Consider the following 10,912-nt stretch of genomic DNA (forward strand, 5'->3'; position numbering starts at 1 on the left):
ATTAAAATAAAAAAGAAGTAGCTAGAGTCTCAGCTGGTTGGGCTTTAGTTGGAACGATCGGTTAACGACCTATTGTACCCCACGCGCCGTTTTGAATCTATTGGAACCAAGGCGCCCGGGCAGGTGGCCCCCGCGGAGCTCCTGGAAACAAAAGGTGCTCCCCGGAATATGCGGAGGAGAGTTCGGACACTGGCCCAGGCAGCCGCGACTCTCGCCCGCACAGTCAGCTAGGTGTTGGAATGCCACTGTCGAGGCATCATCTCCGGGTGACTCTCCCACTCCTCCCCGCAACACCTCCCCGCCGGGCGCCGCACCTGTGTCCCCGGGCACATGTTCCAGCAGTTCCTGGGTGGGAACCGAGTTATCTGCTTGTCCCCTAGGTGGCCTGGCCCTGTGACGCGTCTAGATCTCGGCAACAGGGCGACAGTAGCAGCCCAGCTCTTCCCAGCTCCAAGGCGACACCGGCGCGCGGAGGAGGCGCCTAGGATCCGCGTAGGGGCGCTCGGGGAACGTGAGCCGCACCCGGCCCAGCTTGTGTGCTGGGGCCACTCCCATCGCTGCGGGACAGGGAGGAGAGGCGGTCACCTGGCAGCGCTCCTCCTCCGGCTCTCGGTCCCCAGTCCTACACTACCGGGACGCTCATAGTTTGGCGGCTAAACAGAGCGCCCTAGGCGCAACAGTTTTAAACTTTGAGTTTGGGCTCCCAAGGTTGCCTTTGGTCACCTGTTCTCGTAGGGTGGTCCAGGGGTGAGAACACAGTATTCGTCCGAGAAAACAGACTCTGTTCCCGAGTTGCATTGTCACGTGACCAAAAATTAATGAAAAACAATTACAAAGTTCTCAGATGTGTTTCACCAGGTCTGGGTTGTCTAGAAAATACTTTCAATATGTCTCCGAGTCAAAATTGTTTCCACGGTAACAATGCAAGGATTCACCTCTTTTACTTTCATTTGCCACCCCTCCCTTGGGTTTACAGTGGAAATTTCCAGAAGCTATTTGACATGTAATGATCTCGTCACTCTGCTAACTAATAAACTCCAGTGGATGAACACTTGTGATGTTTAGTATCTTCCATGCTACTAGGTTAGTGTCGGTTTGTAATTTGAAACAATGTGACAAATTGTGTTTGTTTTCAGTATATTTCCGCCTTTATTAGGTTTCTTTGCTCATAGCTACCTGATTAGCTAATAAGTTCATCCTTGAACAAGCAATCCTAGATCTTGAAGTATTCGTTGAGTTTTTTTCCTTTTTCCTTTTCTTCCCCCCCCCCCCCAGAAATGGAAAGACAGTAAGCACACTTCATTGTCATGAGATGAAGTTAATATTTGAAAATGTCTTTATTTAAGGATGTTTTGTGAGAGGTATAATTAGTAGTAATTCAAGAGGCCCTGAAGTCACAGTGTGAGAAGATAGGACCGTGTATCCCCACACCCTTCACGTCCAAACAGCATGCTCTGTTTCTCTTGGGAAACCATATTTATGTTTTGCTCTTTGGCCAGAGTAGCCTGGGACTTCATACAGTTGAAACCGAGCAAGATGAATTAGCATCTCCACTCCTGTCTAGTCTTCAGCTAATTCACTTTTCACCAAATTTGTTTTCTGCCCCCAAAGGCTATTATCTATTTTATTCTAATTAATGGAGTCAAGTGAAAATTTCCAGATATCCTGTAGACATTGTTTTTGTTGACTTGCAAACACTATCCATGCCCCACGGCCTAGAGGTTTAAGCGGTCTGAATGATAGATAGAGTCTGCTCTTCCACCTTATTTAAGCAGTGGAGACCAGACCGTGGAGAAACTAGAAATAAAACCTTATGGATGAGCACAGGAATTGGAAATACCTTTCTCAGAAGACCCATTCTCTGCCCATTCTTTTGTTTTAGTCAATCTACGGCCGGAAGCTGAGGGGAGAGAGGGGGAAACATCATTTTGCTTTGGGGAGAACTGGATCTTTCTGAGACCCGTATCTAGGAATGCAGAACTGTCAAGTTCTACTAAGGCAAGAGCAGAGTTCGGTACATCCTTCCCTGGACTCAGAGAAGGCCCCTCCTGGTTGTTAGAGTCAGTGCACTGATAGGTGGCAGCTACTCATTGTCAGGTAGAAATGTCACACTTTTTATTTGTTCATTTATTCATGTATGTATGTATATATGTATTTTGTGTGTATGTGTGTGTGTGTGTGTGTGTGTGTGTGTTCTCCTGCACGCATGCGCACACACACATACTCAATACAGGGTTTTTCTGCATAGCCCTGGCTGTTCTAGAATTCACTATGTAGACCAGGCTGACCTCTAACTCAGAGATCCGCCTGCCTCTGCCTCCCAAGTGCTGGGATTAAAAGTGTTGGCACCAACATAACTCATCCACACTTTTAAAGATGGCATTTTATTAATTCTTTGAGAACTTATACTGTTGAGATTCCGTAAACCCCACCCCTCAGTTACCTAGCAACAGCCAGGTATACCCCACTCCTCAGTTATCTGGTAATAGCCAGGTATGTTCTGCCCCAGTGACCTGACACTATAAAAGGGGCTGCTTGCACCTCCTCTCTCTTTTGTACTCTTTCTCCCACTTACCCCTCCTCTTCCCCTTCCCTTCCCCCCTCTCTCTCCACATGCTCATGGCTGGCCTCTATTCCTCTACTCTATTCATCTCTTCTCTCTCTCTCTGCCTCTACTACCCTCTTAACTCTCCCATGACTTGAATAAACTTTATTCTGTACTATACTGTCATGTGGCTGGTTCCTCGGGGGAAGGAATTCCCAACATGGGCCCCCCAGAGGCATCTCCCTTGCCCCCAGACCTCACTGCACCTCCATGGGCCATATCTCCCCCCCCTCATCCTTTTCCTAACATTGGTGCTGAAACCCGGGACGTCATCTTTTAACAACATTGGTGCCCCGTGACTTTTAACAACATATACCATGTATTTTGATTATATTCACCTCTCCCCCCAACTCCTCCCATACCTATCCCCCCCACCTTTCTACCCATCCAACTTTGAGCCCCCACCCCCCAACCTAATCCAGTTTATATTGTCCAACAACTCCTGGGAGTAAAGTTTTTCCTGCCCTATGAGGAGTCACAAGTCTTTAAAGGAAGCTGGAAAATGCTAATTGCTTTTCAGCTAGTGCTGGGCTTCTCTCTGGCTTGAGCTGTGGAATGAAGGCTCTCGAGCTTGTTGTCCACGTTACACTGTTTTAGGGGGAGGCAGGTAGTGAGAAGCTCCCTGCTGTGAGGTCAGCAGCCGGGAATCTGACAGCATTCCTTGGTAGACTGAATCTACCCACATCACTGAAAATTTGGGCCAAAACAAAGGAGGCTTTGTGCTCCTATCAAATATCAGCATTTATAGCCTGCCTATGAGGGGAGTCAGAGCAGACAAGGTTGTTTCTCAGTGGTAGATCACAAGCTACAAGTTTCCTTTTGATACGGTTCTAAGAATGGTATAGCATTTGGTGGGACACATACACAACCACTATGGAACTGAGGTTAGGGGAGGGGGAGGGGAAAGGGGGAGGGAGAAGGAGAGGGAGGGGGAGGGAGCTAATAACAGACTCTTGATCTGTTATTTACTTACTTTCTGATTTGAATTCTTATTTTATTATCATTTTTTAAAGATCAGACTATCCTTACACTTTTATTTACCCTGAATTATTTTAAGTTCCCTTCTAGGTAGCATGTCTCTGGCCATCTGTGGAGCTGGGCCGGCTGCTCTAATTCTCATCTCACACAGAGGGATATTGAGGCACGGGGAAGCAGATTCTGTCATTCCAGTGCTGTCTTTGAATTAGTACTCAGAGAAGGGCAATGGGTAGAGAACGGTTTAATTTCAAAGGAAGTAAGAAAAAAAAAAAGAAAACAACAGGGCAATGAGATTAGTGGACTTTGGACGGTGTGCCAATGCGTCTCTGGGTTTGGGCACACGCCCACCATCCACTTACCTACGGGAATTCAAGAATGAAATGGAAACCGGCTCCTGTGTGGGCTGAGGATGGACCCAAGGGCTGTGACGGGAAGTGTTTAGGTCATGATCATGAAGCTCTTCCGTGTAAGGCCACATCCCGGTCCTCAGAGACACACGGCTGGCTACCGCTCTGGAATGGGAGAGGGACTGAACTTACGTCTCCGTGACATTTAGCCTTGACATTTCAACAGCAATTGGCTGCTGTTTTAATTTATCCCAGTAAAATCAGTAGGCAGAAAAGAAATGACTCCTACTCCTCAGTGTTAATTATGTATCCGTGTGAAGGTGGTTTTCAGAGTTACTGCACAGGGGTTAAAGACTCTATTTTAAACGTTTGCTGGGAGCCCTCTTGGAAAACTTTTGATGGAGTTTAGATTTAATCTCACCATTGAAGAACAGTGGTTATAAATAGCAAAATATTTCAATTTCAATAAAATCAAGAACCCTGAAAAATGTCCTCTATTTCCTCTCATGGGCTGTGATGAGAACTATGTTCTAATAAAAAAATAAATAATTCTTATAGTCCTTTCAAGGCACTTAGGAACCTGAAATGGTGTGATTCTGAGTCCCCCCCCCCCCAGGCCCCTGTGACAAGGACTTTTGTCACAGTTTGTCATAGAGCTTGTCATTTTTTTACAGCTGAAATCAGTTCATGTCTTATCCCTCATTTCTCACCATAACCTTACTGTCGGCTCCACCATTGCCTTCCCTTTGGTTATTTATCGGTTGCTTGTTTTTCCTGCATCTCAGTGTACAGCCCTGCTCGGCCTTCCATTCTTGCCTGTTCCTCCTGCCTTTCCCTCTGAGAACTGGTATTACAGGTGTTCACCACACAGCTTTTCTGGATTGTTTTGTAAACACATGGCTCAAGTAATCATAGTATACTAAACAACTTTTCTTTCTTTTTTTTTTCACGATAATTTTATGCAGAATCATTTGCAAAAACCATACTATATGACACCTTTAGAAAATGAAACAGATGGTGCATTTCTGCCAACTGACGCCGTTGAGTGCTAACATGGGTGAGAAGTGCAGCTCACTGGTAGAGCACTGGTCTACCTTTTGAAAGGCGTTGGGTTCCAGTCTCAGCACCAATAAGGTGAGGAAGAAAGAACATAGCAAGCACCTGCAATCTCAGCTAATCTAGAAGCTGAGGCAGGGGGATCATGAGCTTGAAGTCAGCCTGGGCAACATGGCTGCCCAGCATAGCAATGCTGTTGCTGATTGAAAGACACATGCATACACACTTAAGACACATGCATACACACCTAAGACAAGTGCATACACACTTAAGACACGTGCATACACACTTGCATGCTCTTGCCCATGTGCACGTGCACAGAGAGAAAAGAAATACATGTCATGTGGCAATGCTCCCAGGAAATGTACAGACACGACCCTCTGCTCTCTTTTATTTGGTCCTGTGTCTTTTCACCTAACACCCTGTCGCCAAGCGCTCAAATATTGAGTGCAGTTTTCTTTTTACATCTCCAACAGATTTATTTTTAGAGGAATGACCTAAAGGAGGAAAAAAAATGGGGGTACAGAAGTATGGACTGGAAAATAAATACAAATGTAAGCTGTTTTACTAATTTTATAACCACAAACATGTTCAGAGAATGATGCCCTGTACAAAACACAACAAACACAAACCCTTAGCCAGGCTGAAGATTCTGTCTCTGGTGTTTGGAATTTAGGACGCAGTCCTTGTTTTTGGCACAGTCCACGCTTTTAACCAGATTTGAACAGAAGAATGGCCGCCTGACCCAGGTAGAAGTAGATGACGTGTTTGGTTCCGTGTGTCACATAACTACGGAAGTTCCGGCCCACAGTGCAGTGCTAGGTGGGGTTGTACTTCTTGTCAGACTCCTTCTTGATATGGGCCGCAATATCCTTCTCTAGGCTGTACTTCTCCAACGCCTGAGCAGCGCACTCCTCCGAGTCCTGTTGCTTCTCTTCCGACTTGTCTGCAGTTTTGATGACCGCCTTCCGGTCGCACGTGGTTACCGTGGAGCAGGGGCCAGCCGGCTGTGAGCGCCTACTAAAGGAGCTGGCGCCACTCAAGCAGCAGAGGACAGCTGGTCCGCTACTGAAGCTGTGGTGCATCCTGAGTGTAGTTTTTATTCTCTCTAGTCTGGATAGTCTTGAATCACCAACTTTTTTTTTTTTTGGGGGGGGAGGACTTTTTTTGTTGTTGTTGTCATTTTTTGTTTTCTTTCTTTCTTTTCTTTTCTTTCTTTTTTTTTTTTTTTTTTTACATAGGATTTACTGTGTACCCAAAACTGGTCTTGAACCCCAAAGTCATTTTCCTCCCCTGGATGAATCCTGGGACTATAGGCGAGCACCCCCTACATCTGGCATAATTAAAAATCTCTTTTCTTTCTTCCTTCCTTCCTTCCTTTCTTTCTTTCTTTCTTTCTTTCTTTCTTCCTTCCTTCCTTCCTTTCTTTTTAAGGCGTTCTACTTCTCTAATACTCCTTTTTTACAAAAAGATTTATCTTTTCTAAGAATTTCAAAAACACAGGGCATATTGAGTTTGAGGACAGCCTGGTCTACAGAATGAGATCCAGGACAGCCAGGGCTACACAGAGGAACCCTGTCTCAAAAAAAACCATCCTCCAAAAGGAAATTACCTTTGGGCCAGGCATGGTAGTGTGGGCTTTTAACTTCTACACTGGTGAGGCAAAGGGAGGCCCATCTATAGATCAAGTTCTAGGCCCGTCAGGGCCATACAGTGAGGTCTTACAGTGAGGTCTTGTCTCAAAAACAACAAAACAAAATACATCTATTTATCTATTTATTTGTTTATTTAGTTATAGTTTTTTGAGTCAGGATTTCTGTTTAACTGTCTGTCCTAGAACTCACATTATAAACCAGGCTGGCCTCCCCGAACACAGAGACTGGCCTGCCTCTGCCTCCTGAGTGCTGGGACTAAAGGTGTGCACCATTGCTGCCTGGCTTAAATGTTTATGAGTGTTTTGCTTGTATATATGACTTGCATCGTACACGTGCCTGGTGTCTGTAGAGACTAAAAGAGGGTGTCTAGATCCCTGGAACAGGAGTTACAGGCAGCTGTGAGCTGCCATGTGGGTGATGGGAATCAAACCCAGGTCCTCTGGAAAAAAGTCAGTGCTCCTTTTTAAAATTATTATTATTATTTCTTTTTAAAATTAATTTATTTATTTTATGTATGTGAGTACACTGTAGCTGTCTTCAGACACACTGGAAGAGGGCATCTGATCCCATTACAGATGATTGTGAGCTACCATGTGGTTGCTAGGAATTGAACTCAGAACCTCTGGAAGAGCAGTCAGTGCTCTTAACTGCTGAGCTCTTAACCTTTGTACCATGTCTCCAATCTCAAAATGGTTGCTTTTAATATCACCTTCTTTTTGTTTTTGTATATTTCTTTTCTCTCTTCCCAAATTTTAACTTTTTCTTTCTCCTTTCATTCCTTAGCATCTCATCAAAGTTGCCCTTGTAAAGACTGATTGTAGTCTTTCTCTCTCCTTTCTTGCTTGCCTGCCTGCCTGTGGGTTTTGATGTTGGAGGTCCACTGGAGGGCTTCATGAATGCTATGCATGTGCTCTGCCACAGAGTAGCACCCCCAGCATCTCAATCCTTTTGCTTACAATCTTTCCCTGTCTAAGGATTTGGGTACTTTCTTCGGTTGAGCCACCCGAAACTACCACTTTTTTTTTTTTTTGTACATTGGAAGGAAAAACCATACAACAGTCAAATGTTTGCAATTTCACACAGTTTAATCTAGTTGTTTTCCTCTGCACTCAAAATTTGGATGACTAAGCAAGCCTTTCCTAATCAAACTAGTCTAGGAAATTTGTATTTTAGAGGTAGAATTAGAACTTTGTATCAACTGTGGATGCAGAGTCTCCCCCTCCCCCCAAGTTTTCCTGGCTATTCTCCAACTCATGAGCTTCTGCTTCTACCTCCAGAATTCTGGAGTTTTAAGCATGTGCCACGGCAGCTGGACACTGAGCCTGTAATCACAGGTAATTATTATACAAGTGCCGATTCCTTTGTTCCATTATCCTTACCATTAATGTGCTACGGGAAGACTCAGGATAGTCTCGTGGTTACCTACATCAGTGTCAGCCATATTTGAACAGCAGTGAACACAGTTACACATGTGCTTCCTCTTGTGAGCAGCTATGTAAGGACATATACACATCAGCAGCCCACCAAGGCTGAAATGTTAAGTTATCCTTTCAGTCTCATTAGCCGTGATTTGGCAGATCTGTGATTTCTAAATCATTCCCTCTGGCATTCTGCTATCCTCAGTGGGCCTCAGAACATCAGAAAAGACCTGAAAAGGAGACTTCCTAACTGGGGAAAGCAGCGGGGTCCCGGAGCTGCTGCTGACTGAATTGCCGACCCTGAACCCTGTCATGGAGATTTCCACTTCAAGAGGCTTTTAGTGTCTTTAATATGGCAGGCAAACCAGAAGCAAGCAGTTTCTAACAGATCAAATGAGATCTTTGCTTAGTGCTCTGGCAAACAGGTGCGGACTTTGTGAGAGATTAGTTTAAGGAAATAGGGTAAGTGAATTAGGAGGGGCCATGAAACCAGGGTTTCTGGTTTCTACCTCAGTACGATTTTGACTTCAACCCCTTGGCATTTGAATTCTACTTAATCATTCAGTAACTGCTCCTGTGATTCCTGCTCCATGAGTCATGAAGAGAGGCTTTTGTTCCCTTTCAGTAACCAAAAGGTGAAATTTAAGCTCTAATTCTGACTTGGGCATCACCCTCTCAAGCGATGAAGGACATACTATCTTCATTTCAGAAAAAAAAGAATTTGATATCAAAGCAACTGCACGTTTTGAAAGACATCAAATAATATAGAAGGACTATGAGAAGGATACTTTTCCTAAAACAAAACTATTAAAGTAAGTTTTGTAAAGCATACTCTGTTTAGATGTATTTGTTTCAGGTCTGTGGGTGTTTTGCCTGCCTGCATGTATACGCCACATGCATGTCTAGTGTCCTCAGAGGGTGTTGGATCCTCATGGAACTAGAATTGTGAAGTTTTGAGCTATCATGTGAGTGCTGGGAATTGAACCCTAGTCATCTACTAGAACAAATGCTTTTAATTGCTGAGTCATCTCTCCAGCCTTAAAAGGAGATTTTTGCATAGCTCACACCATTTAAAGATGAACTAGCTCTGAAGAACCAGTTGGCTCTGTTTTATTGCAGGGTCTTATTATGTAGCTCTGGCTGGCCCAGAACTTGTTTATGCCGACCAGGCTGGCCTGGGACTCACAGAGATCAGCCTGCCTCTGCCTCCTCAGTGCTGGAATTAGAGGCCTACCTCCCCAGGCCTGGCTAAAGAAGGGTTAAAATAGTTGTTATAGGAAATTTTGCTCTGTTACCTCTTGGACACTTAATATCGTAATTATTTTGTTTATAGAGCATTCTGTTGCAATGCCAAAGGTTCTCAATATCAATCTGTTTGTTCGTTTTAATAGTTTATTTTTGTTAAGTTTCAAACCTGGGACAAATGGCTGAGGTGCCTATCTAACAAATCAAATAGGACCTAGCCTCCTGGTTCCCCCAGCACCCCCCAACCCTACCTGTCACAGGGTATGGCCGACATACTCCCTCCCCCTCTACCCTGAACTATCCAGCCCCATGTATGTTCCTTCCTGTTTTTATTTCCTTTTTTTTTTTTCCATCCAGCTTTATGAGCGAATGTTTTGCCTTCATAGACGTCTATGTACCTGTCTGTGCTTGGTGTTGAGACTGGGGGATGGTGTTGAGACTGGGAGATGGTGTTGAGACTGGGAGATGGTGTTGAGACTGGGAGATGGTGTTGAGGCTGGGAGATGGTGTTGAGGCTGGGAGATGGTGTTGAGGCTGGGAGATGGTGTTGAGGCTGGGGGATGGTGTTGAGACTGGGGGATGGTGTTGAGGCTGGGGGATGGTGTTGAGGCTGGGGGATGGTTGTCAACTGCCATATCGGTGCTAGGAATTGAACCAGGTCTTCTGGAAGACTAGCCAGTTCTCCTAGCTGCTGAATTGTCTCTCCACCCCTTTGAAATGTGTTTGAAGGCACATTCTTAGTAGCCACTTCAAAATAAATTCTAGAAGGCTTTAAGAATTTAATAAAAACAATTAAATTTTAAAAGTTTAAAAATTAAATAAAACACTAGAAGAAAATTGTATGTGACCATCTTCTAAGCCAGGAAATTTCCTTCTTGGGGGTGTTTAGTTGTGTCCCCTTATAAAAATAAAGTTATCCCAGCTGGGCTGGCTGACTGTTGATATTATCCCCTTATAGAATGGTGGTGGGGAGGATCCAGCCACACCCTGCCACATGTCTTATGTGACTTTGCTTTAATTGCACGAAGCCTGAGGGTGTGGTAGAGAAGATAGGCGGGACAGACTAAGGGACAGTGTCCATCTATGCAGTCACAAGGAAGCTCTCAGCTCTCCTGTGGGATGGCTTTTCAGGTGTGGCCTTTTTGGGGACACACCTCTGTAAGTCATCATTCAGTCTAAACTCTGCAGGTAAGCCCAATAAACTCACCAGTTTCCCAGAGGAGACTCTGGAAGAATGGTACTTGGTTTGGGACTCTGGGGTAGGGAAAGATGTTATGTCTCCATCCAAGGAAGAAATTTTAGCATCAAAAATGCAAGTCTCTACTATCCTTCATGTACAGAGAAGAAGAATTCTGATAATAAAAGCAAAAGAAAATTATTAAGGAAAGCAGTAATGGATTTTATCTCATAAAGATCAAATATGCTTAGTTATTATAGTAAACAAGTGACAAGTAGAAAAATATTAGCATCACATATGAGAAATAAAAGATTAAGCTGATTATTTATTAAAGTACAAAAATCAACAAGTTAAGAGAGCTTGTTGCTCTTGTAGAGAAAACCAGAGGTTCATTCTTAGCACCATGTTAAGCGGTTCCAACTTAACTCCTG

General features: G+C 44.3%; 1 pseudogene across 1 annotated transcript; it reads right to left on the minus strand.

The window, feature by feature from the left end:
- Positions 1–5,696: 5,696 nt before the first annotated feature.
- LOC308431898 (dynein light chain 1, cytoplasmic-like) lies at positions 5,697–6,071 on the minus strand (annotated as a pseudogene). The gene has a single exon. The product of its transcript is annotated as a dynein light chain 1, cytoplasmic-like (transcript).
- Positions 6,072–10,912: the final 4,841 nt, after the last annotated feature.

The sequence above is a fragment of the Micromys minutus genome, assembly GCF_963924665.1.
Source record: "Micromys minutus genome assembly, chromosome: 17".
Lineage (NCBI taxonomy): Eukaryota > Metazoa > Chordata > Mammalia > Rodentia > Muridae > Micromys > Micromys minutus.